General features: G+C 37.6%; 1 protein-coding gene across 3 annotated transcripts in view; it reads left to right on the top strand.

Annotated features, from left to right (window-relative positions):
- kcnab1 (potassium voltage-gated channel subfamily A member regulatory beta subunit 1) overlaps positions 1–25,353 on the top strand; it is a 133,989-nt gene that overhangs the window by 49,388 nt on the left and 59,248 nt on the right. The window lies entirely within an intron of this gene.

Below are 25,353 nucleotides of genomic sequence, written 5' to 3'. Positions count from 1 at the left end.
TGATTTTTCACAAATCGTTTAGCAATATCACTCAAGCTTTAAAGTTGTAGCATTTGCAAGATTGTTAGCACATTTAAACTTTTGTAAAACTAATAATGTTCTGTAACCAGAACATGGTAAAGTCATTCTTTTAAAGAAGTAAGATGTTGGAGAAGGCTGTACAAATCTCAATTTCAGTATAGAGTCGACAGGATTGCATTTTGGCACAAAAACTATGACTATATTTTAGGGTAATGAGTACAGTTTCACACTTTTAAATCAACTGACAATGTTAAACAAAATGATTTTAAACCTTGAGACTCTGCTGTGCATGTTTGCAAATAGCAGACGTCTACGTTTTTTTGGTTTTGTGACACTTTATTTTCATTTACTATATCTTCAACATTGACTTTGTTGGTTGTGTTTGAGAATAATTTGAGAATGTTTGATTACAAAGTTTGTTAATTTGAGCTAAAATGGTAATATTAATGTTTAAAGCAATGAAATCATTGGTTGATTACAGGTTAACTTTAAGATTTAAGTTTTTTTTTTAACATGTATTTTATTCATCATGTCAACAAAAGTGTTCTTTTTGTCTTGAGTCAGAAACAAAGAAACTTTTGTGCAGACTTTGTTCAATTTTTAATTTTATATTTTGTATTTATTTATTTAAGGGACAATGCATACAACAAATAGTGTAGAATACTCTAAAGGTAATGAGACAGTGTAAATATGCAGGATTGTAGCCTAGGCTAATTTCCATCCTCTGTCCCGTTCTGACCATGGCCAGCCACCTTGAGACTTAAAATAAAATGAGTAAAACAGAGTAAAAAAGTACATATATAGCGTAAAATTGCATTAGAAAAATGACATAAAATTAACATAACTCGGATAACATTTAAAACAGTTTCAAATGAATAGTTCCCCAAAATATACATTAATAAAATCGCCAAAATCAGAACAATACTATGACAATTGTGACCACTTTTTTTTCACCCCCCAATGGTTTATTTTTTACTTTTGTTAGAAAACAGTTTTCTTGTATTGTCCCTAAAATTTGCTTTTAGTGCAAGTTTGGTTTTCCATCACCCATGATCTTAATTGTTTTGAGAAAGATGGAAGTGTGGAGAGCTCTCGAATGCTTTCTGGGATTGTGTTCCAGGTTTGAGAGGCTCGAAAGGAGAAAACAGTCTGTCCAAAGCTGCTTTTTCTGGAAGGAATGATGCAGTCGCCTCTTGAACTTGCTCTGGTGCTTCTGTTTTGTCTTTTTTTGACAAAGTCCTGAAGTGGGGGAGGAGCCAGACCGTGAAGGATTTTATAGACCAAAATGCAATCTGCATGTTGAATCATATTATTGAAGCTCAGTAGATTGTGTTTCTGAAGTATTTTACAATTATGGTGGCTTTTAGTCCAAAGTTTTCAGAGCTTGTTTGTGAACAGTTTGTAGAGGTATATTAGAAGCTGGTTCTTTTCAGAGCCTCCTTAAATGTCCTCTGACCACTTTGTTCTTTATTTTCTTCTAAATTAATGCCTGATCTGCACTCTCAGTCCGATCAAACAAATCTTTTGCATTCAAAATTGATGCAGCAAGACAAAATAGTTCATTTTAATTTGACCACTTTCAGTTCTCTCGCTCTCAGTTTTTCTCATATGACTCTTTAAGCAAACTGTTTGCTTAGACCAGCAAAGGTCAGGTGATGCTTTCACTGGAAAAACACTCATCGTCCTCTGCATGCGCTCCTCTCCCACACACCTAAACACTGTTTCTGCCTCTCTGTGGTTTGTTGAGACAGATCTCCAGTGTGGGCAGAGCGTCTGAGTCGGATTTGACCTCATCGCTGCCGCGGGTCGGCCGACATGTGCTTTCGCCATTCATAGCCTCAAGTCATGAATCCTATAGTTCAATGCATAACAGTGGAATCAAAAAAGGAAGTCTGTGGTATTTTGTTTTCCCTGGTTCCTAAGAGTAGACATCCAGAGGATTTAATCAGAAAGTCTCCTTTCAGATCATTTTATTTTTACACAAGCAAATGCACAGGGGAACATTAGTTTGAAGCAGGAGCTTCATTTCCGTCTTCTTTACGTTAGTGCCAGACTTCAAAAGCTTGTGGACTCATGTCAGTCTTTCCCGAAATAAATGTTGTTCACCTTTCGGCATATCCTTTCAGGCGTCGCCACAGCGAATCAGGTCACACTGATTTGCACATTTGGTTTGGCAGAGATTTTAATGCCCGATGCCCTTCCTGACACAACCTTGTATTTTATCCGGGCTGGAAACCGGTACAGGGAGACCCAGACTTGGGCCCCTCGAGGCTATATGGTTAGGCAGCAGCGCCAGAGGAACATGTTAAAAATGTCTTGCACAAGAAGTTCATCGGGTTCCCTGGGAGTTGAACCCTGGTTTCCCATGCACCAGTCCTACACACAGCCAACAGTCCTGACATAGGAAACACAGTTACCAGTAGGTTTTTTAATTGAACTTGACTGACAATCACCATATTTAATGAATTAAAAGTGTCATGTGTAAGTACTGTACATGTACAAATATGTGTATTCTTCACTAGGGGCAGGTATAATGAAGAAAAAAAGCATCCTTTTCTTAATTTTTTTTTATTAACTTATGAAATGATATCTTGAATAGATTTGGTGTTTATTTATTTATTTCATTTTTTGGTATTTTCCCTTTGTTTTTTAATGCTGAAATTGCTTGAAATAAACCACACAAAAAGTCTACATAAACAACTATCATATCTTTATTCACTATTCAGAACAAAAAAAGAGTGTTGTTAAAGACTTTTAAAATTCATTTGATTTTTCATAATAAAATATGACTCTTTAAGTGTTAAAATTAAACAATTAAGGAGATTGTAAAGGCACAGTTCAAGGTGGGACTTACATTTCACATCGTCTCAACTCCAATGACGTCTAGACAGTCTGTAATGCTGGAGAGCTAAGATGCCGCCTGAACAGTAACAGGAGCAGGGAGACGGGTGAGGAGGGTGAGTCTCGGCTATCGGCAGGCTACAGTTTAACCCCATCAAACTGATGAGTTCAGATAAGATAATTTGTACCAAAGTGGGTTTTGTTCCAGAATATTCTATTGAAAATGAAGAAAGCATGAAGAGTTTTGTAAAATAATCCAGAATGATGCATTCATTGATCATACCCAATTTTGTTCTTCATATCTGTTGCAGCAAGTTGAGTAGTTTAAGTTTAACTCATAACTTTTAGAGGTGATTTAGGAACAGGAGTTTTTCACAGTTTCAGGTTTGGTTAGGTATCTTGGATATTTATTTTTTATTTTAGCAGTTATTTTTTATGGAAATTCAAATACAGAAAGCTTTGTCTTTTTTAGCAGAATCACATTTGCATTTATGAATGAAACTGAGGGGCTGCACGGTGTTGTAGCGGTTAGCCCTCTCACCTCAGAGTGAGAATGCCGTAGTTTGAATCCCAGCTGAGTCCTTTCTATGTGGAGTTTTCCATGTTCTCCTCTTGCATGGGTAGGTTTTCTCTGGGCGCTCCAGCTTCCTACCACAATCCAAAAGCATAATTGGAATTTCTAAATTGGCCCTGTGTGTGAATGTCAGTGTGTGTGAGGCCCTACAATTGACCGGTGACATTTTTAGGGTGTACCCCATTTTCATCCAACAGTAGCTGGGTTTGGGTTCTAGCGACCCAGCGATTGATTTCAAAAGGGATCCAGTGTGTTCTGAAGGTGGACAGATGGATAGAATGAAACTGAAATAATGTCCCTTAAATTTCCCCTGTCACACCGGGCATGTGACGAGCGCTCAGTAACAGGCTGAGCACACATTCTTGAAAGTGCTTTCAGCATATGCGTTCACACTGGACTGTAGCTACCTGTACTAGCACATGCATCTACACTTGGAAGAGGCTTGGTGTGAAATCTTAAAGCGGTGATAATCTGGTGAATCTTGCTCCAGGCTTCTTCTTTTTCAGCTCTATTCCGATATATGAAAGACTGTTGATGTTATAGAATTGTGGCCAGACACAAACTGCTATAATTGTTTTTTCCTCGATGATGAAATTTCAAACGGTTGGCACTTCCATGGATTAAAAAGAATGTCACTACAAAGTCTGAATCCATGATTGATTAAAGTTCAACTAGTTAAACTTTCAATGTGCGTTCTTGGATGCACGCATTGGACGTAGAACCGGAAAACGGTCGTAAAAACGTGTGCAGTGACGTGTGAACACGAGAGTTTTACTACAGAACCCTGAAACGTGCATATACACGTGTTTACATAGACTTTTCATTGAAAGTGGCCACAGAGAGGGTGGTGTGAACATATAGCTTCAGGTTTATTCTTTGCAAAAAACTCGTTTGCAGATCTGGAGTCACCTGAAAAAAAAAAGCAACAACAAATAAAAGGATAAAATACAACTAAAAGAGAAGCAGGCTGAGCTCATGAACTAGGAAAAAAGGGGCAAGAGGGAACACATTTAAAAACGGAGCATGAAATCTCATCAAAAAGATGCAAGAATCTGGCAGGAAACAGCTAAATACAAGGTTATAATAAATGAGGGGATTATAAAAACAAGCTGCAGGTGTGGTAATTAAACTCAGCTGTGAACAAGAGAGCAGAGCTTAAAGGAAACTGAAAACTAAGGAGACTGACCCACATGCAGGAAGAGAGTAAAAACAAAACGTATAGAAAAATGTTTCATTTTTACTTGGTGACATCCGTGAGTTTTTTTTCCAGGTTCTCTGGCTTCTATCTCCAGTCCACACAGTTTTTCTATTGTTAAATTTCAAAGTAGCACAACTAATTTGTGTTTTTGCGCCACGTGAGTTCCGTAATGGACCGGCAGCCTGTCCATTGTATTCTCCGAGTCCCGTAGCAGCTCAGATGTGTTTCTGCCTTTTCAAAACCACCTTGTTCAACATGAATTGAATTTTGCAGTGTGATGTGAAACACAAATTGTCCTTCTGAGTTACATGTGGGTCTTACAGTTTCCAATTTTCGGTGGCCGTTGTTCGTCAACCAGAATCCTGCTGACGCAGTGGTACGTTGAATTTACGACAACGTCACGGGATGCTGTCACTTTTGTCAGGAGTTTACAGGGTCAGCCATGTTTGTCAGCACAAATGTGCCCAATGTAGGAGTAAAGCAGTAATGAGAAATGTCTTCAGGATTTACATAATGCAGGTGCTGTAAACACATACACAAGTGAACAAACAAGAATATTCTGATTATTCCCCAAATTTCCCATACTTATGTGTTATTAAAAATAACACAACCATAAGACTTATGTCTAACACACATGTGCAGCACAGACACAAATCCATCCTGCAGCCTACTCTGTGAGATGATGTAGATCCGCTCATAACAGTGCAGTCTTCCTGTCAAACTGTCACTAAATGTTCAGTAGGCAGAGGATTGTGTAAATTAACCCTGTCAAAGGCCGAGGGTGACTTAGAGGGTCTGCTCCCTGTGCTTTGGGAATAATGAAGATGCTGAGAGTAGACACACGCAGAAAGAAGTGATCCAGGAATGAGTGCTAATCATTGCATGGCGCATTGTGTCTTGCAGTGATGCTCTGAGAGGGACTTTTCTGCCCCCTGACCCCATCTCTCTTCTCTCTCTGTCCATCTCATTTTTATTTAATGCTTCACTACAGGCAAAAACCCCTGCAAAAGGATGTAAACTTCACTCACCTAACACACATCGTCAGATACCGTAAAAATAGACTTTCAAATAAGCACAACTATTTGTATCATATTGTACACATTTCAGAGACCCCTATCTCATTAGCATGATGAAAACTTTTATTAAAAAACCCATTGTGTATAACTTGGTCCATGTTTTCTGCTGTGCAGTTCATCATCATACCACTAGGGGCAGTAGAATGACTTTTCCTGCTCATTTTAAAAATGGCTGCTTCCATTAAATCACAAAAATACTTTTGATGGAAAAGGTTAATTGTCATTGATTTTCTTAAAATGACTACTTGCTGCATAGAAAAATACGAGATAAGTTGATAATCATGTCTTTATATAACAGTTACATCATGTTAAAAATGTGTGGATCAGATTTCAGACAGTGTGTAACTAAGATGATTTTTTTCCCTGAACAATCATGTCAATATTTTAAAGTCTTAAATTAACATTGTTATGAGAGAAAAAAAAACCTTTTTTGATAACCCAACGTATCCATATCGGAAATAATAATAAAAAAGATTTGTAAATTTTTTGGGGGGGGGGGTTTATCAAAGGCTATTGATGCAAATATGCATCAAACCACTTTGGCTCCAAAATGATCTTAATTTATCATTTATTTGAAAGCAAAATGTAGGATATTCTTTTACACCTGAAAAAAATACTCATCAAGAGGATTATTTCCAAACAATTTGCATTTTCCGTCAATTTTTTGATGGGTTTACAGGGTTAATCTATTTTTGCCCTTGTGAGGAGCTGAAAGAAGACATTTATAGGAATTAGGAAGAACATTAAAATCATTTATACCACCAAGGAGCAACCTCTTATTGGTTTAAGGGTCAATATGGTCGGGCTGAACAAAGACTTAGATGAAAGACAATATCATCTACAATATTTTAGTGTTTGTCTAATTTAAATAACACAATATAGTTTGTATTTTCTTCCCCCCGTCCTCCTTTCAGACCATCTTTATGACCGTTGCGGTTCCTCATAGCTTTAGGTCAGTGGACTCTGGAGTACCTCTTTAGTGTTAAGTGCTAACACTGCTGAAAGGCTGTTTTTATGTGCCAGACTGTTAATACTCCTGAGGAGTTTTGCTGGCTGCACTTACCCTAAAATCTCTGCGCTGCAGGCATCAAGACATAAACCAGGAGAGATGACAGCATGTGTGGCAGGATTGCATGAAGGTAAATCTGCCACTTGAATTTGCTGAGTAAAAACATCGTCGATTTAAATTTTTTTGTTTTTCTGTGTTATGATTAGTAATAAAATTACATCTGTTTGTGTTACTTTTCACGTGTTTTTATTCCACCACCAAATGGATTTTTTTTAATAGTGAAATAAAGAAACATAAGGAGGTAAGATTAGCTCTGCTTTCCATGAAAGAAGGTCCCACACCAGCACCACCACCATTTTTAGTTGTTTAATTGTATTTTCATAACAAAAGAGCATCAGAAAGCTAAGAAACTCATTTTCTTATGAACAACCTGTTCAAACTTCTTCAAACTCCTAATTTTTAGTCAAGTTATACATTTTAGCTTATTAGATTTTTGCATTACAACAAAACAAGTTCTGTATTTTTCTGACTACAAGTTACAGCATCCAAAAAACACATAATAAAGAAGAAAAATTATGTGTAAGGCCGAATCTGAATTATTTTCCAACTCCTCCGGCTTCTCCCTATCCTACCAGTTATAGGGGCTTTTGGAGGGGTGTCCAAATAGTTTTTTGAATGGGAAACTCTCATGGCGAAGGGCTCTGTATCCCGTCGCATAGTGCCGTGGAGGAGAAACACATTTCTTCTCGTGGGTGTACTCTGAAGCACAGAAGTTTACATGTAAATGTACGTAATGACTTTTTGTTTTGGCATTACTTTTTCAAGTGAAAAAACTGATGTTGTTACTCATTTTTCAAAGCACTGGCAGCTACTCGCTGATGTGGATGACCGGTGACTATTGATGACCTCATCGAGTGGGAGTGACGTCCGAATTAGAAGACACTAATCTACCATAACTCTCTGTTTGGAGGGGTAAATGTAGGGGCAGGGAGAAGCTATTGGGTAGGGGAAGAATTTCGAGTCTGCCCAGGTCTCACCTTAGGGAGAAATATAGTTAACAAAATACAGGACTAAGAACGGGCATTTAACATTGCAAAGGAAATTATAATAACAGAATAGATAACAATAATGGACTGAATATCTGCACGCTTCCCTACTGTAACATATTGATGCTTATTTTGCTTCACGAAATATAGGAGGAATCTAGTGTATCAGTTAACTATAGCATAAAGAACATGCTAAAAAGTAAATCAAAGTCTTTATAAGACTTCAAATCACTAAATCTATTGAATACTTAATTCTCTGTCACGTCTGAACAGCTCCGCCTAGGCCGACACTTCTTCTTCTGCATTGCTGTCTTTAGCAAATACTGATACACTCTCCTACAGTGCAGTGCCATCTAGCACTTGTTAGTGGAAAATAACAAACACAAATCGTATTCTAAACACACGTTAAACGTAAAACCAAATGTATTCACGTTTAATAGCTCAGTTATGCATAAAGTATTAATTTGTGCATAATCTTGTCTTCATGCACACATTTCTTATTGATAATTAACAAACCCCTTAAAAAAAAAGATAAGTTTAATGTTCATTATAAAAAATTGTCAAAACAAAAAAAAACCTTTGTTGCAGATGAATACAGGATGCTAAATTAGTTGTATAGTATTTCTGAATTTTATTTGTAACTTTCTAAAATAAAACAAGAATAAGGCTTGATTTTATGACCAGCAGCATTTGTCAAAGGGAACTACAATGTGCATACATTTACCTAAAGAGTCCTGACTGGTCCTTAAACAGCAGTGTTGTCATACTGCAGTGCACCAAACGAACAAGATGACATCTGTTTTGTGCTGTACAAAATATTCTGCTGCCCACCTGGATTGTGAGTGTTCCTTTGACAAGATCATGTAACACCCCCCCTCCCTGAGTTCAGTTTTTTTTTTCTTCCCCTATTCATTTTTGTAGGAGAGACAGACACATGTAAGTGGATGGGAGGAAAAGACTCACTGAAGGATGGAAAATGTGAAACTCACAATAAAAATGCATTACAGGATATGTGAAAATATGGGGGGGGGGTTGTAGTGTCTAAGTATCTTAGCTAGAAAAGTGTTAACTTTTGAGGAATGTTCAGCATGTGTTGAGATTAAAAAAACCATGAAGGCTGGGCAAAAACTGGCCAAGCTGTTGCTTGATGTCATTCACACATTTTTTGGGCTGAAAGAAGTTGGTGTCAGCTTAGCCAGCACACGCCGACTACTGACAGCTGACAGCTTGCACATGACGATGGCGAGAAAGAGCAAATTAACAACTATTGTGTGCAGTTCACATGTTCTCTCCGTGACTGCAAGGCTTTTTCTCTTCTTCTGAAGTGGGAAAACATGCATTCTGGAGCAAAGTTTAGAGGCGAGTTCACCTTTGTGTCTTTTTTGTTTCTGTTTGGCCCTGTGTGTTGATGAATGACCTGTTTATGTCGTTTCCCTAAGGAAGATCAATTGGAAATGCAGAAAAGAAAAAACCCCACAAAAAAAGCATGCAATGACCCGTGGAACGAGGAATGAAATGTCTCATTCATTTATCTTTGTGCTTGTTGTGCTTCAAATCATCAACTATCCAACACTAAGTGGGCTAAACCGACACATTATCTGTGCTTGTTGCCATGGTAATTGTGCCCTTGGCTTTGCAGAGCGACCGCAGAATTTGGAACATTGTTAAAGACTCACCAACAGCCTTGTTTCAGTATGTTTCTGGGGTCCCTACATAACTGTAACCACCACAACCCTTACGTCACCTTCAACTGCTTTTAGAATGAAAGCAATCCCAAATTGCCAACTTTTACTGATCTTAATCAAAGCATGATGCAGCCATGCAGAAGTAATGCAGCCGGTAAAAACACAATTTAGTTCGCACATCTGTTTTATACATCATACACTTGTGTTTCCATCCATCCATCCATTTTCTTAACCTGCTTTATCCCTTTTGGGGTCATGGGGTTGCAGGAAACCGTCCTGGGCTCTAGGGTGTACACCCTGGATATGTCGCCAGTCTGTCACAGGGAACACAATCACTCCCACACATGCAAACCTAAAGACACCTTAGAGTCATCAATTAACCTTAGCATGTCTTTGGACTGTGGGAGGAAGCCGGAGTGCCTGTAGAAAACCCTTGCATGGTTTTGAAGGTCCTTCTCACTGTGAGTCGAGAGTGCTAACCACTGCGCTGTTGTGCCACCTGCACTAGTTTTCTTGAGTTGGAATCCATTTTAGTAACTTTATATTGGGCAGACTTTGAACATTTTGCTAGATTTTTTTTTGTATTGGAGGGTAATTAGCTGGAAATACTCAACTTGAAGAACATTAAACTAATGGACAAACAGGAGGAGGCACAAACATGAAGAAGGTTCACATTTACATCCAGTAATTATCCAGAAATATGTCTCAATGTCTGGTGGGGCTGGAGATCTGATAGGTTTGGGTTTTAATAATAAATTAAAACATGGCTTCTTTTAGTTGCTTTTTCTGGCATGGCTTTGTGCAAATAAAACTAGGAATTTTAGATATTTGGTCCCACAACCAAAAATACAAACTCTTCCTGTTATATCAAATTGAAAAAATGTATAAAAAACTAAATTAATATCTCCCTAATTATTAGCTGTGCATGTGTGATCATTTATTAGTGTCTCCCAGACTTGAGCCTGCCAAAATTGTGCAGCTTAAACATCACTGAAGGCAGTAACCTTTACTTCAAATCTTCTAGCTTCTTCTGTACCTTTGTGTCCAATAAAGAAGCTTAAGACACAGGCTGACCTTTGCTGACAGTTATCAGCTTGGTGGAAAACCGCACAGAATTTTTGAGAATGTGCATTTAGATATACAGCAGACAGTTTGGATGGAGGGAAGCTGATGTTTGTGCAAAAATGATTAAATATATTTAAAGCCAATTTATGGGGCTACATCCTTGGATTTTTATTGTATTCTATTTTATTTTGACTATTTTTGTTGAAGGATGGGCTTCATTGCATGGCTGTAATCCTTTTTTTATTGTCTTGAAGATCATTGAGCATTTTTCAGAATCTATTTAATACTTTTGCTCCAAATTCTCAGTCTCAGGATGTTAACAACGTTTTAAAAAATAAAAATTTTAAATAAGATTTATTGTAAAGTTTTTAATTTTATTTTATATGATCTTTTTTTTTTCTAAAAGAACAAAAATAAATTTGTAAATTGAGGACACAACATAACTGTTTTTAACACTCTGCATCAGATGTGTATCAACTTTAATATCCTTTATTAGAGCCAGTGTAGACAGTAAATATAGAAACAAGCAGTATGTTTAACCCTTTTCATGCTGTATGTCACTAAGTTACATTTAATACATGACTCCCCCTGATTTACTATCACCTTAAAGGAAAATAAAAGCATAAGAATATTTTGTGATACAATTGGAAATAAGGTCAGGCATAAAGGGGGTTCAATTTACAGTTTTTGTTTTTTGAAGAAGAAGTTGAGTGCAAGTGAAGACCTGCATAAATTCTCTTTTTGAATATGTTGTTTATTAATTAGTTAGTTAATTAGTTTAAGTTTATTAATTAGTTTATATTATTATGGTCTCATGTTGGTTGCCACAAACTCTGAAAAAAGGATTGCTCCCTCTTTTTTTTAACTCTACGCTAAAGTCCTCACGTGTTGAGTTTTAAATTTTTGTTTCAGATTATCCACTCAGTATGCATTTTTTTAATTAGTTTTTGTTTTCTTCACCAGATGGTTTTGTGACTTTGGTGGAGCTCATCCTGTCTCGCTTTGGTCATGTTCTTCGTGGTTGTTCAGTTGACATGTTTCTGTCTCTTGGACGTGAGTCCCTAAATGTGTTTGTGTTTCCTCATCTCAGTGCTTGATTCTTGTGATGACATGAGTGAGACTATTAAAGAAAAGTGGAAAAGGACAAGAGCGTGAAAAAGGAGCAAAGCAAAAAATGTCACTACCAGAACAGGTGTTCCTGTCAATTCCTCAGAGGCCTACCTTATTGAGCTGTGGGCAAAAATTATTGCACGTTGTCGGTGAACTGTGAATGTCTTCTAAGACTGTATAGTTGTTAATTTTAGAAGTCGATCTGCAGCTTCTTTCTTAGTATCTGAACATGACATGTCACATGGTGAGTAAATGTTAATGTCTTGGTTCATTTACTCACACTTATGCTGCTGTGTTCAGAAAAGGAGGTACACTGCAGTGTTTTCTGCACATTTTTTAAGATGACCCGCTTCGTTTAGGAGAAAAAAAAACAAACTTTGGGTCCCTGTTGTTTATCTCTCCCCCAGGCACAAAATACATAATTTTATGATTATTGCTATTATCACCAGGCTGAGTTCCAGCTGGGACACAAACTGACTCTGTAACCTGAATAAGATAAGAAAGAACTTAGAGGATGATTTTAAGTACCTTCTTTGCATTGATTAATGATGTTAATAAACCTTAATCGGCAGTAAAAATGACTCATTTTGTGGTTGGACAGCAAATTCTGTTTATTTAGACTACTAACTAACTGACTACTATCAATTTTTTGTGGCAAATATTTTGTGAATTGTGGTTACATATTAGGAAATGTAGCAATCCTAATAAACTAAAATAAACAAGATTTAAAGAAAGGCGAGCTTTAGAGTTCTTTGAAAACATAGTGAACTTTAAAAATGACATCCACCTCCTTTATGTACTGCAAACATTTGCAATAAGTAGATACCTTTGACACTAAAAAACATAAATGGTGCATGGCAGATTTCTGTATCTGTTTTTATTTATCCTCAGTTTCCAATTAAAAAAATTTTCTTTTTTGGACTGAAAATTGTCTCATTTTTAAAATAATCACATGACAGTAAAAAGAGATTATTTTTAAAAAATTAAGCTTTATTTAGCAAAGTAAGCTATTAAGACCATGTCTTCTTATTTACAATAATGACCTGGGAGGGGTGTGACATTCCAATAAACTCACTTCTGATTGGTGAGATTGGTTGCCATAGAAATGATTCCTAATTAGCTGTATATTCTCATCTCATCACTTTTTTAATTCTTTAAAATCCAATTTAAAGTTCAGGTGATCCACCTCTGTTTCGCAATACTTAAAAAATCCGTCCTTCACAGATTATCAACCTGTCTTTCATCCATGACCTTTTGTTGATTCATTTTCTTTTCCATCCGTTTCCTTTTTTTTTCATTGTGTTTGTCTGTCATCAGGTGTATTTCAATCACAGAAAAACCTGGAGTGGAGCCCCGAGGCTGATGTGTTTTCTGCAGAGAGCACTCTGCGTGAGAGTAGCACTGGTGTATAAATGCAAGCATTTTAACTCCAAGGTGTTGTGTGGCGATCAGTGGAGTGAGCAGGAAAGGCCACCGGCTCACTGACACTCACCAGCTGTGAACACACTTTGAATGGAGGAAAACACTTACAGTGAATCAGAGCTGAGGAGTCATCAAATAAAACACAAACAGTGTGAATTCAGCTCCAGCTACACCTAATATAGGCTGAACCTGTGTGTTTGGGTGTTTTATTTTACTCCCCCACAGCCCCCCCCCAAAAAAAACAAACAAACAAACAAAAAAAAACAACAACAAAAGAAATTTGGAAAATAAGTAAAAATAATACTTTGGGAATATTTTACCAATGTAATGGGTGTGTTTTTTTTAAACAGAGTCTTACCGTGAAAAGTTACAGTAAACTTGTTGCTATTCAACTCATGAACAAAGTTGAATTATTAAAATGTTGTAGGGTCAGTGCATTTTGTTAACATATTTATCACAGTGCTTGTGTGTTTGATTCATTCTAAATCTCCTATTGGTTTACAGGAACGTATGTAAAAAACCAGTAAAGAGTTTCAAATGAGAACAATTTATTTTCTTTGTTTTTTCACTGGAGAAAACAAAAAATCATTACTTCAGTTATCTATTTTGGGAAATAATGGAGGGTTAACAGACATGGTAAGAACACTCAATGGTCTGTGGGGAGAAACGCTGTGTGTTTGTATCAAAGGCCATAGAGGGCAAGTGATTTCTGTCTCCATGGAGATCACAAAATGATGACAAAGGCTCCACGGAGGAACCTCCAAGTTTTTCTGATTGTGTAAGAGATTTTATTTGATACTTGATTTTGTTTGGGCTTCATTCAGATGAACATGCTTATGCTGTTTTTCCTCTTTTTACCTGCTTTGATCTCACATGCACAAATCATTGAATACATATGTAAAGAAAATCAAGCTCAAAATTTTGTCTGTGTCTTTGTTGAAATCGTTTTGAATCAGGAGGAGATGAAAAATCGTTGATCGAAAATGAGCTAATTTGTTGCATTAACACTACGCTGGGCGGGCCACAAGCTCCCTGCTCTGCTCCATTCTGATACATCCACCTGTATGGAGTTATTTCAGTCTCAATAATCAGAAATGCACACAGCCGGTTTTACAAATACACACGCTCCGGTTCACAAATGTCATTTTATGCAAACGTGAAAAATAAATTCGGAAATACACACCCTGTGTTTCACAAACACACACATTGTGTTTCACAAATGCACACTAAATGTTTTACAAATGCACAATAAGTGTTTCTCACAAATGTGCACACTGTTTTTCACAAAAACATTTTAGAAATTCACAATAAATGTATCAGAAATGCACAGTAAGTGCTTCACAAACGTGATTTTTAGGTACACATGTGATGTGAACTCACAGATCATTCGAACTGCAGAATGTGCATTCAAAATCCCGTTCTCGTTTGTGAATCTCCCCGTGTGTGTGAGAGATTTTTTTACGGTGAATATTGAGACTCATCTGACGTAGCGGGTCGACTAATGTCACCATTGGCTAGTGAATCTGTCAATCAAACTCATCGGCAAAGCAGGCGGGTTCGCTTTTAGCCAATCGAATGGCCCCTTACACTCTTCACTCTCAACTGACGAGGGAGGGAGCTGTTCAGCACAGCAGTTGGGAGGACGCGGGCGGCAAACATGGCGGAGAGGTCTTCCGAACGGGATCAGTCTCAGCCCGTAAGTAATGCACTTATTTGATTATTATTCCCTCGTTGTACGTCCTGTAATGTTATTGTATACTAAGTTGAAGCGTTCTCCTTAGCCAAGTGACATGTGTGAATGCTTTATGAACACTTCAGCCGAGTCGTTTGCAGAGAACCCCCACCGCAAATTAGCTTAGCTTAGCCTGTGCGGTCATATTTTTTATGAAAGCGGGGGAGGACTTATGATGGTTTTGTCAAGTTTTATACTTGGCATACCAGCTCTTCACACAACACGAGTAACTACAACCAACCAGGGGCCTCGAAACTAGCCGGCTTTCGACTCAAGTTGTGTCTGCCTGCCCTGTGAGTGTCAGGGAAGTTTAAGCTAGCGCGTCGGTTCAAGCTAGATATACAGCCAATCTGTAGGTTCTTAACATGATTCATAAGGAACTAAGGGGAAAAAATGCCAGATTTACAGCAGCACAGAAAGTTTAATAAAAAGTATTGATTTGGAGACGGGGATTTGTTTGAACACTGATGCTATGCTAACTAGCTAGTAAGTTAGCTGTTCCGTGTGCTGCCTTTATGTAAACACGATCCGGGTTAAAGTTAGACACAGTCTTTTCACAACCCAGACTTTAAGACGGGATGGATATGTGCAACAAAGTTAATTCATATGACATTCATGAAAACGGCATTTTTTAAATATAACAGACGTGAATCCACTGTTGAATGAAAGAAGCCTCGTTAAGTTTCTAACGTTAGAACCCGTATTGTGCTGTAAAACCCTGTGAGATTGTGTCAAAGTGACAGCCACTAAAATCCCCGTATCTTTACTTCCAATGACGAAATGACAAGAATCCCAAACATTATGTTTTTAGGCTGTTTTTTAGTCGATAAGTAGTCACAGAAAGGGCGGATGGGAGAAATATGCTGTCAACAGTGATTTGAGTAGAAGTTACTGTAAGTATTACACACAGGCTTCCTGTGATCAGTGTCTTGTCTCTGATTTTTTTAAAGCTGTTCTTTACTACAAGCTCAAGTTATCATAGCAAGAGTGTTTTAAAAAATTCCCCTTTTTAATATTTGAAAATTTTGTAATTTAATCTCAGACAGCTAAATGATCTAATCCATGTTTGTCGTGTTTTTATTTATTCTCTAGGAATTGCTGAAGCGTGTCATCCTAAATACCTTTCTATTCTATTCTATTTCATATTTTATCATCCTATTGTATTACTGTTTTACCTATCAATTGGGAATTTAGCATTTTTGCCCCTGTAAATATCTGTCAGTTGAAAGTATTTGTACTTGTATTCCATAGATCTTGCACCTGAAGATGGCAGACAACAACTGTGCAGACTTGGCCTTCTTCAGTGAACGTGTAAGGCTTTCCTCTGAGGTATTCATGTTATTCATAAAGAAATCTTTTATTCACATATCAGGCAGTATAAGCACTTGGTTATTTGTACAAAAATAAAATAACTTTTTTTAGACTCCTCTGAAAACAAAGGCAACTCTAAAACTCTTTCCCCTCATGAATAACATTTTACCCCCCCCCCTCAGTCTCTCACCTCATTTTTTTCCCCAGTGATACATGTAACCCACTCCTGCAATTTATCTAACCTAGAAATTCTACTTATTGGCATCATACATAAGAACATTACATTTTAAATTGATGTGTACCGTATTGGCGATGCATTTGTAATTATGTGTTTGAGACATGATTTTCATGTTATTGTCAGGGTGATAGGAGATCACGGAGGAGAAAATGTGGGCATAGCTGAGTTGATCCTTACAGTACGTGGAACTGACACAAACAGCTTTGTTGCAGCAAAAGTGTACACACAATCAACGGTGAGTTGAACCTAGTTTTAGACGCTTTTATATAGGCCTGCACAATATACCGCAAATTTATCGTTATCGCAATATCAAGCTGTGCAATATGCATATCGCAAAAGACAGCACATTTGCAATAAATGGTTACCTTAGATGTGCCCAAACAATCTTATGGCAGCTTGAAGTGTTTAATGGATTGAAAGAATCCCTTTCTGCATTTGACCAATCAGATGGACCCCTTCACGTTGTTAACTAATCGGATGGCGCTCTATTATGTTGTATGTTCGCCTCCTATGTCAACAAGGGTCATTTGTAGTATAATTTTTAAGCTGTTGTAATGGAATGGGAATAATATTTTGCTAATTGTTTATATACCGCAAATTATATCATTATCGCAATATTAATTACTGATACCGCATATCGCGACTTTTCTTCATTTTGTGCAGCCCTACTTTAATATATGCATAAGAGTGAATGATGTATTAAAAATAAATCTGACAATATAATATTTCTTTTTGCTTTTTTCCAAATACAGGATTGAGCCCATCTGGTGTGATGTCTTCATGACTGTTACTGGTTTATATTACAACATCCTGCACTCTCCTGAGGACCAAGACTTGCTCAATATCAGTAACATCACGTATTCTGCTGCCACTATATTTTCCTACCACGCATTCAGGCCAGTTTGGATGTCTTTAGTGACGCGTGGGACAGCCATCCAATCAGGACGGAGCAAAGCATGACACCAAATCAGCTGTGGCAGTTGGGCTTGACCCAGAACCCTGTTTCTGATCCCCGGGTAAGTGCTTTATTTCAGTGTTTCTTAACCTTTGTTCACTTGTTCCATGGTCTGACACCGGACTCTGTGGAAAGTTACACCGCTAAAGACGAGCTTTAGCTGGTATTTTTGTTATAACTGAGCGACTTTACCAGCAGAATTAAGAACAAGGAAGTGAAGACTTTAACCACTTCTGATTGGTCAGACTGATGACATGTGATTAAGCCTTCAAGAATGATTGGCGGAGACAGTTAAAGGGGCGGGACTTTTCCTTACACGGTTATAGCTGCAGCTAAATCGCGGTACCGTCAACCTTATCAAAATGTATTTTATAGAATTAAATAAACACAAAGAAAAAGTCATTTTATGATCGTTTATATTCCTAACTACTCAGTGTTTTATCAGTGCCTGTTTGGATGAACAAAGAGCTGATTTCCTGGAGATGGGAAATGTTTTTAGATCAGTGAAGTAAGGCAATTCCCCACGGCACACTTGACCATCTCCCACGGCACACTAGTGTGCCGCGGCACACACACTGGTTGAAAAACCCTGCTTTATTTAATCTCACTATACTGGACAACTGATTTGTGTGCAGTTCGACTAAAGTGGAAAGTATCAAGAACAGTATGATGAAATCACAATGACTACAAGGAATTTTCATCAAAAATGAATGAAAAGTATTATTGTTGTGTGGTGCAAACTATTTCCCTAAATTGTTTGCTTTTTTAAATCAAGTAGGAAGAATAGCACATCTGCAAATTCAAAATGCATCACAATGCATGGCATTATGAGCCATCAGCTGTACTAATCTCACTACTTTGTTAAAAGTCACTTATTTGCAAATTAAAAACAGTTATGGAGATATGAGGTCTGCCTGCTAGAAACAATATAAGTCATTATTAGTGGGTCTCTGTTCCTACATAATCTAAAACATTTAAAAAAACAGCTGTTCATAAACAGTATCTTTTTTTTTTTTTTTTTTTGTCAGGGTATGCTGGTTCCAGAGATTGAATGGGAGGAGAGTGGATCCATGGCTGAACCTCATCCTGGGATCAATGTCCCGGTATGGGACAGTCCCTTTTTGGGTCCACAAATGTTGGAACTGCAAGACGACATCAACCCATTGTTTAATTCAGACCGTTTGGGAGTGGACCTATATCTTTACTGTCCCTGTTTAGAACTTAATTTAGGTGACATAATTACATACAGAAGAAGAGAGACTGAGGGGAGCAAGACAGAGTTAAAATCAATACTGCTGTATTGTTCAAGGGACTTCATTGTATGTAAGGAAGTTATGAAAATTAGTTCCAGTTTAAATAAAATTCAAATCGGTAGAGATCCCACATCTGCTTAAATTTTGATGTTTTAATTTGTCCATGTTTTCACTGAATTTTACTCTGCAATAAAGGGTGAATGTTTGCACTTTGTTGTTCTATGACCATCTTTTGTTGTGTAGTATTTAACCAGCTATAAAACCCAGAGAGATGAGGATCTTTTTTGCAAGGGTGACCTGGCCAAGAGGTGTATATGTATATGGTTACCATATAAAATCCATGACATTTGAGTTATTAAAAAAATAAAATTAAGGTCTGGCAAAGTGACTTCGGGCTGAGCAGGGGAGGTGTGTTGGGTATCTGTGATTGACAGTGAGATGAACTTGAGGTAATGTAGTCCCACTGCGTGGTACGGAGCAAAGTGATGCCAGTTTCTCCACAGAACCTACTGTGGAAGTTAAAGATTTTTCTCCTCCACCTTCATATGATCAAAACCGTGTCTGAGTGTTGAAATGACGCTAGCATGAAAGCTAAGAGAATAACGTACAAACAATCCCGAGTGAAACGTTCATTGTAAATCTCATGACCAGTACAGAGTTCGATGGATTCAATGTCAACTGCATTCAACCACTGTTGCCTTGCTCCCAGGTCCACTGAAAAGTTGCACAAGCCAGTAATTTTTGACAACCGAAGGCAATAAACCGACAAGCCATGCTAAAGCTAACACGCTAATGACCGACTGGTCCAGAATCAAACATGGGCGGGGCTTTTGCCACCTGCAGAAAGCGTAGAGAAAGTGTAAGGGGCCATTCGATTGGCTAAAAGCGAACCCGCCTGCTTTGCCGATGAGTTTGATTGACAGATTCACTAGCCAATAGTGACATTAGTCGACCCGCTCCGTCAGATGAGTCTCAATATTCACCGTAGAAAAATCTCTCACACACACGGGGAGATTCACAAACGAGAACGGGATTTTGAATGCACAGTCTGCAATTCGAATGATCTGTGAGTTCACATCACATGTGTACCTAAAAATCACGTTTGTGAAGCACTTACTGTGCATTTCTGATACATTTATTGTGAATTTCTAAAATGTTTTTGTGAAAAACAGTGTGCACATTTGTGAGAAACACTTATTGTGCATTTGTAAAACATTTAGTGTGCATTTGTGTGTGTTTGTGAAACACAGGGTGTGTATTTCCGAATTTATTTTTCACGTTTGCATAAAATGACATTTGTGAATCGGAGCGTGTGTATTTGTATAACCGGTTGTGTGCATTTCTGATTATTGAGACTGAAATAACTCCATACACCTGCAGTCAAAACGATCGATGCACGTCTTTGTTTTTCTCGTCTGAGCTGAATCTGGCCCTAAACTGTACGCCTGGATAGCTCCATTTTTGTAGGACCAGTAATGTTAGATTGGGGGTGTGAGGTGTGTGTTATGTAAGGGTTAATGGCCGACGAAGTCTGCATTATCACTTTTTAACGCACGCCGTGGAAGCCTGAACGTTCCGACGCAATACAGAAGATTTAAGATAGGAGACCGGAACTTCTTTTTGGGGCGTGCGGTTATCACTGTGCGTCATCACTTTTTAATGCACACCCAACAGCCAATCAGAATCGAGTATTCACCATGGTATAAATATGCAGGAAACTATGTCCTTGAAAACGGTACTTTACATAAGTTTGTCTTTAACTTCAGTTTCTGTAGTTCTGTGATCTTAGAGCACACACAGAGTGTAGCTTGTTTCTTTTCTGAGGAAGCCTGGCATTGTTTCCTGCTCTTATACTTGCACGGCAGCAGGTAGGTGTTGTCGCTGAACAATCCCCTTCCTATCTGCTTTTATTTCTTACTCGACAAAAGTTGTGCTTTTCTGGGACTCTTCATTCTTCTTGTTTTGTGTCGTCAGGAAGGATTCATTCTGGGTTTGCACTGATAAGTATCAAGCCCCTTGCAAATGCATGTCTCCCATAAAAATCTCGTTTAACTCAGACCTTGAAGAAAATTAGAAAAGCAAAATGATAAAGTTAACAAAAAAGTTTGGAGCTCAGATTGTTGCAAAGTACTGCAATCTCTTAACATGCATTTCTCATCCAAGCACTAATTCATCACTACATAACCTAATAAAGATATCCACACCTGGTAGATACAAATCCTTGGAGACACCTTTCACTGGGACCACGCAATAGCTTAACATTATTTACCTCCAGTATGTAATTGAACTTTTGACCCACTTTCTTTGGCGGCAGCAGGTGCAGTTGGAAATATTGAAAAATGAAAGCTTAGTCACTGAACTTTATCAAATAAATGTTGAAAAGACAAAAAAACCATAAATGAAAATATCAAAAGATGATCTCATTCATTGTTACAATTTTACACGGATGGGATTTACATGTCTGTCACTTACAGTTTGTCACGCTCCCTCCTATTTTGAAGGTTGTTACAAGATCTTTGTGCAAAATTTGTAACTAAAATTCGTAAGACTGCTATCAAAGCATTTTAAACCAACCAACTCATCTGCCAAGACCTCAAACTTGGGCCTACTGTTGCTGCAGAAGCATCATGTGTGGGCAAGTCCCTCCACTCTGTTTGAAGAGATAAAACCCGCACTTTTACCTGAGATATATGACAAGAAGGTTACAAAATCGCGCCCAGTCTTTTACTAGGTTTTTGGTCTTATTTCTCTGTTTTAAAACACACAAAAACAGGTTTCTTAAAGGCAGCTGGATTTTGTTTACATGAATGCAGAGTAGCGCTGCTGCAGTGTGCTGCATTGGTGAGAAAAGAGCGCTGCTCCCGTGAATTATGCAGAATAAAGCAGGATTCTGTTTTAGTAAGCTGCCTCAGCATGGATTCCAGAGGAGTCTGTACTCAGTGTCCGTCTGTAATAACAAACAAGGTGCTGGGTTCGGAAATTGTAGCTTTAGCAGTGATTTCTTTTAATGGCTGTGGTTTTACTACAGTTTGAGGATCTTGCTCGTTCTTTGTCAGGCTGTTTGTTTTTCACTTTCACTTGATGGTCACTCAAAATGATTTGCCGATAGTTCAGTTAAACAAAGACTTCTTGAAAGACTACCACAGCATACAAAAAACAGTCTTTCATGAGTCACATGTTGAACTCGAACAGGGTCTCAACTGATCCCATTAGATCACAGGTTTTTCTGAGCTTTATGTTTTCTCCACACTATAGGGCGCACCTGGATTATATATGACAAACCTGTGCCATATATAAGGCACACAGAACTATAAGGCACATTAAGAGAGACATACGAGTTAGACATAAATCTGTCAGTCATTCAGACTTTATTAACTGCGTTCACAGTAACTATAGATCTTCTTTCTAACACGCTGCTAGCCACACCGCCGCATTAGCATTTACATTACCTGGAACTCCCAACCTTGTTTGTAACATGTAATAAAAAAAATTAAAACAAACGCAGTCCAACACAACTAAACATTAGCTGTGTTAGTGTATTCACAATAACACCAAATCATGTTTGGAACTCATAAAAAGAAACTGACATTTTGATAGAGCGTCGTGCACCTCTTAAAATTGCTTTAATTTCAGCAAGCACAACCAGAATTCATCAAAATACAAGGTGTCCTGTCGATTATTGAAAAAAATTGAAGGCTTTAAGTGACACCTCGTAGTGCAGATGATACGGTAGATCCATTTAGATTTCAAACAGAATTTGGAGAATTCCTTTAATGCAACAAATGCAGGTTTAAATGATATACAAAAAGTCTGAAAGCACTCCTTTGGTTCGTTCTTTCAATGATTATTTTAATACTTTTAATTTGCGTGTGTCCCTGCGACAGCAAGGGGACCTGTCCAGGACGTCCCCTGCCTTCACCCACGAGGGGCCGGGATAGGCTCCAGCAGCCCTGAGACCCCGAAATGGAAGATGAATGAATGAATTTGTGTGTGAATGCATGCACGTAATATTGGACGTAATAATGGACTAATTGTTGGGCACTTGTATGAAAAAAAATGGTATTTCATACAAAGTAAAGTGGAAAATATTAGTGTTTGTTTGAGAAAGTTAGGAAACTTATTTTTGCTTTTTCAATACATGACCCAAGATTAATATAAATGAACTTTGGTTAGTTATTCTATAGCCGCTTTGTCCTTTAAAAAAAGGTAACATAATATTTAAAGTAATTTAAAAAAAACATCAGTATATAAACATTGTGGAGCAAAAAACTACGGTAAGATTTTAAACAACTTAGTTTTTTTTCATATCAATATTTTTCTGCATTACAGGGTAAAAATATAATAATACTTCTGAAAAGAACAAAGTCATGAAACCTCACGTAAAAACAGGCTCAAGGATTTACAATAATGTGGGCAAGAGACCTATTTTGTGTGTCTGAAGCTTTCTTTATTCCTAGATTCTGGAGTAATTTTGTCGCTGCATTGTGTTAATATTACAAACATGCTCATTCTTATCTGGGCGCATTAGATTTTCCTTTGAGCTGGAGCCGTGTTGATTCTATAAGCTGGCTTTTGAGCGCTCTTTGTTTGCATGGCTAAACTGGCAGGTTTATTTTAAGACAAGTTGTGCTTCAGCAAAAGGTCAATTTGTAATATTTAATTTCGGATTTACCCGGTTTCATTAACCTTCATCTGTTCTTGAATTGAATCGAAGAACCAAGTATGAGTGTTGATCCCAGAGGGGATTTAACAGTAAGCTGCAGAGAATAGAACTCTTTTCATTACTGGTTCAAAATTTTTTGTGGCACTGAAATATGAACGTTTTCAGAAACAGCTTTCTTCATGTTTAATCTCGGATGGATGTTTTCTGCAAATATTCATAGAATGGGAAATAGTTGAGGGGAAAAAAAACATAACAAAGGAGCAGAATAGTGAGTTCAGCAACAATGCATCACACAGCCAACTTCTGCTTTGCATGCCTCTTTCTAGGATCCTTTTAGCAACATATGGTCAATCTCAATAGAAAAAGCACCAAAAGAAGCCTGCTGTGGCTCACTGTGCCTTTGTAAGCAAAGTTTATAAATACAGCCTTAATATTTCCCCGAAAGGACATTTTTACATCATCAACTAGTTTAATTTACATGATTATCCTAACACTGAACAGGTTCCTTATTGTCTTTTATTAGGCCCATAACACAATGAGGTGACAACTGTTTTCACAGAGCAATAAGTTGCTTTATTGTGTTGTGCATGAACTCCCCACTGGAGGAGCCTTTAATTGTATATTATAGTAGAATTGAGACCCACAGCAATTTGCTGACATTTATCAGGCACATCATTTGAACTTCTGTGAGTGTGCGTAACCTTTTTGCATGTTTTCATGTCCTTGTACATGCTCTTATTTGATCACACACACACATATGTGAGTGTGTGTGTGATCACAGCGGTGGTTAAAGAGATGCACTGGAGCGTGTCTGTCCCCTGATCTGCAGGAGCCATGGATTTTGTCCCACTTCACCACACACTCTGATGGCCTGAAAATGTGCTTGCTTCAGCTCTTCTCCACAAGTACACTTCATTCTGTCTTTGCCACGTGTCTGTAAATGGGAACCAGTCAATACTGTGCTGATTTTGTGTATGTTTAACTGTGCTGGAAGTCTTCAATTAGACAAGTAATGGATTTATAGAAACACATTACTTGTTTCTTGCTAAAACAATGTTTGTTCTGTTGGTGTTGACATTTCAAACTTCTTTAATTTGGGAGTATTTGTTTTAGTATTCCTAAACAGGCCTCAGATTTCTATATTCTTTTTTACTCTTATTAAAGTGGATACTTTCATTTTTATGGACTAAGCTGACTAAAACTGTTGGTTGGTCCTCCATCGCGGCTCTCTGTGCTTTCTCTTTACCCCAAAAAAATCAACTACCTTATTAGTAATCTCTATTACCACAAAACAACTTATTTAAACATAAAAAACCTTCCAGTAAATTTGTCATTTTAACTTTCTTTCTGCAGGTAATGGGATGAAAGTATTAAAAACGTCATGTGACAGTCATGTATGTTGTTTGGTTAGGTATTACTTCTAAAAACCCACTCCGATGAAAATCATGTTTTTGATGTCTGTAACATGTTCTTGTAGCATTTTTCTGAAGATGGAGGACATACATAAAGAGCTTTAAGCTTAAAATTTAATATCTGAGTATTTCTTTATTCAAATCGTGATGGATCAGGAGCAGACAAAAAAATGCCATTTGAAATAGAGCTTATTTGTGAAAATGCATGGGGTGGGCCACAGACTTCCTGCTTCAAGCTCTCCGTAATGGAAAGGGGAACGGGGGCGTGGTTTAAAATGTTTAAAATGTTATTTTGATGATCACTCCTTTAATATCTCATTTAAATGTTTATTTTAATATGTAAAGCACTTTGAATGTGTACAAAAACAAGCTCGCCTTGCCTAAACACACATTTGGCTGAAAACAGTTTCAGATTGCTGTGTTTTCCTCCTGGTTTTATCCTCATTGCTTCTTTTGAAAAGTGCAAATTAGATCCTGTATTTCATTTTTTAATAGGACAGCATTATTAGCACATTTACATCTCTGTGAGAACTCACAACTTTCCATTCATTAATCCGGACCATCAGTCCTTCACTGAAAGATTCCCTTTGAATTCATTTTCTGCTCTGCTGGTTTGAAACATTCATTCTTTATGGTGGCAACTAAAAAGCTTCAGAAGCAGGAACGGCTCATCTGGTTCAATAATTCATCAGAGGCCACAGCGTATTGTTGGATGGTCATTGTTTCCCTGCTATAGGCTGCA

Source organism: Oryzias latipes, chromosome 13 (genome assembly GCF_002234675.1).
Source record: "Oryzias latipes chromosome 13, ASM223467v1".
Lineage (NCBI taxonomy): Eukaryota > Metazoa > Chordata > Actinopteri > Beloniformes > Adrianichthyidae > Oryzias > Oryzias latipes.
This window is presented reverse-complemented; position numbering and strand designations above follow the sequence as displayed.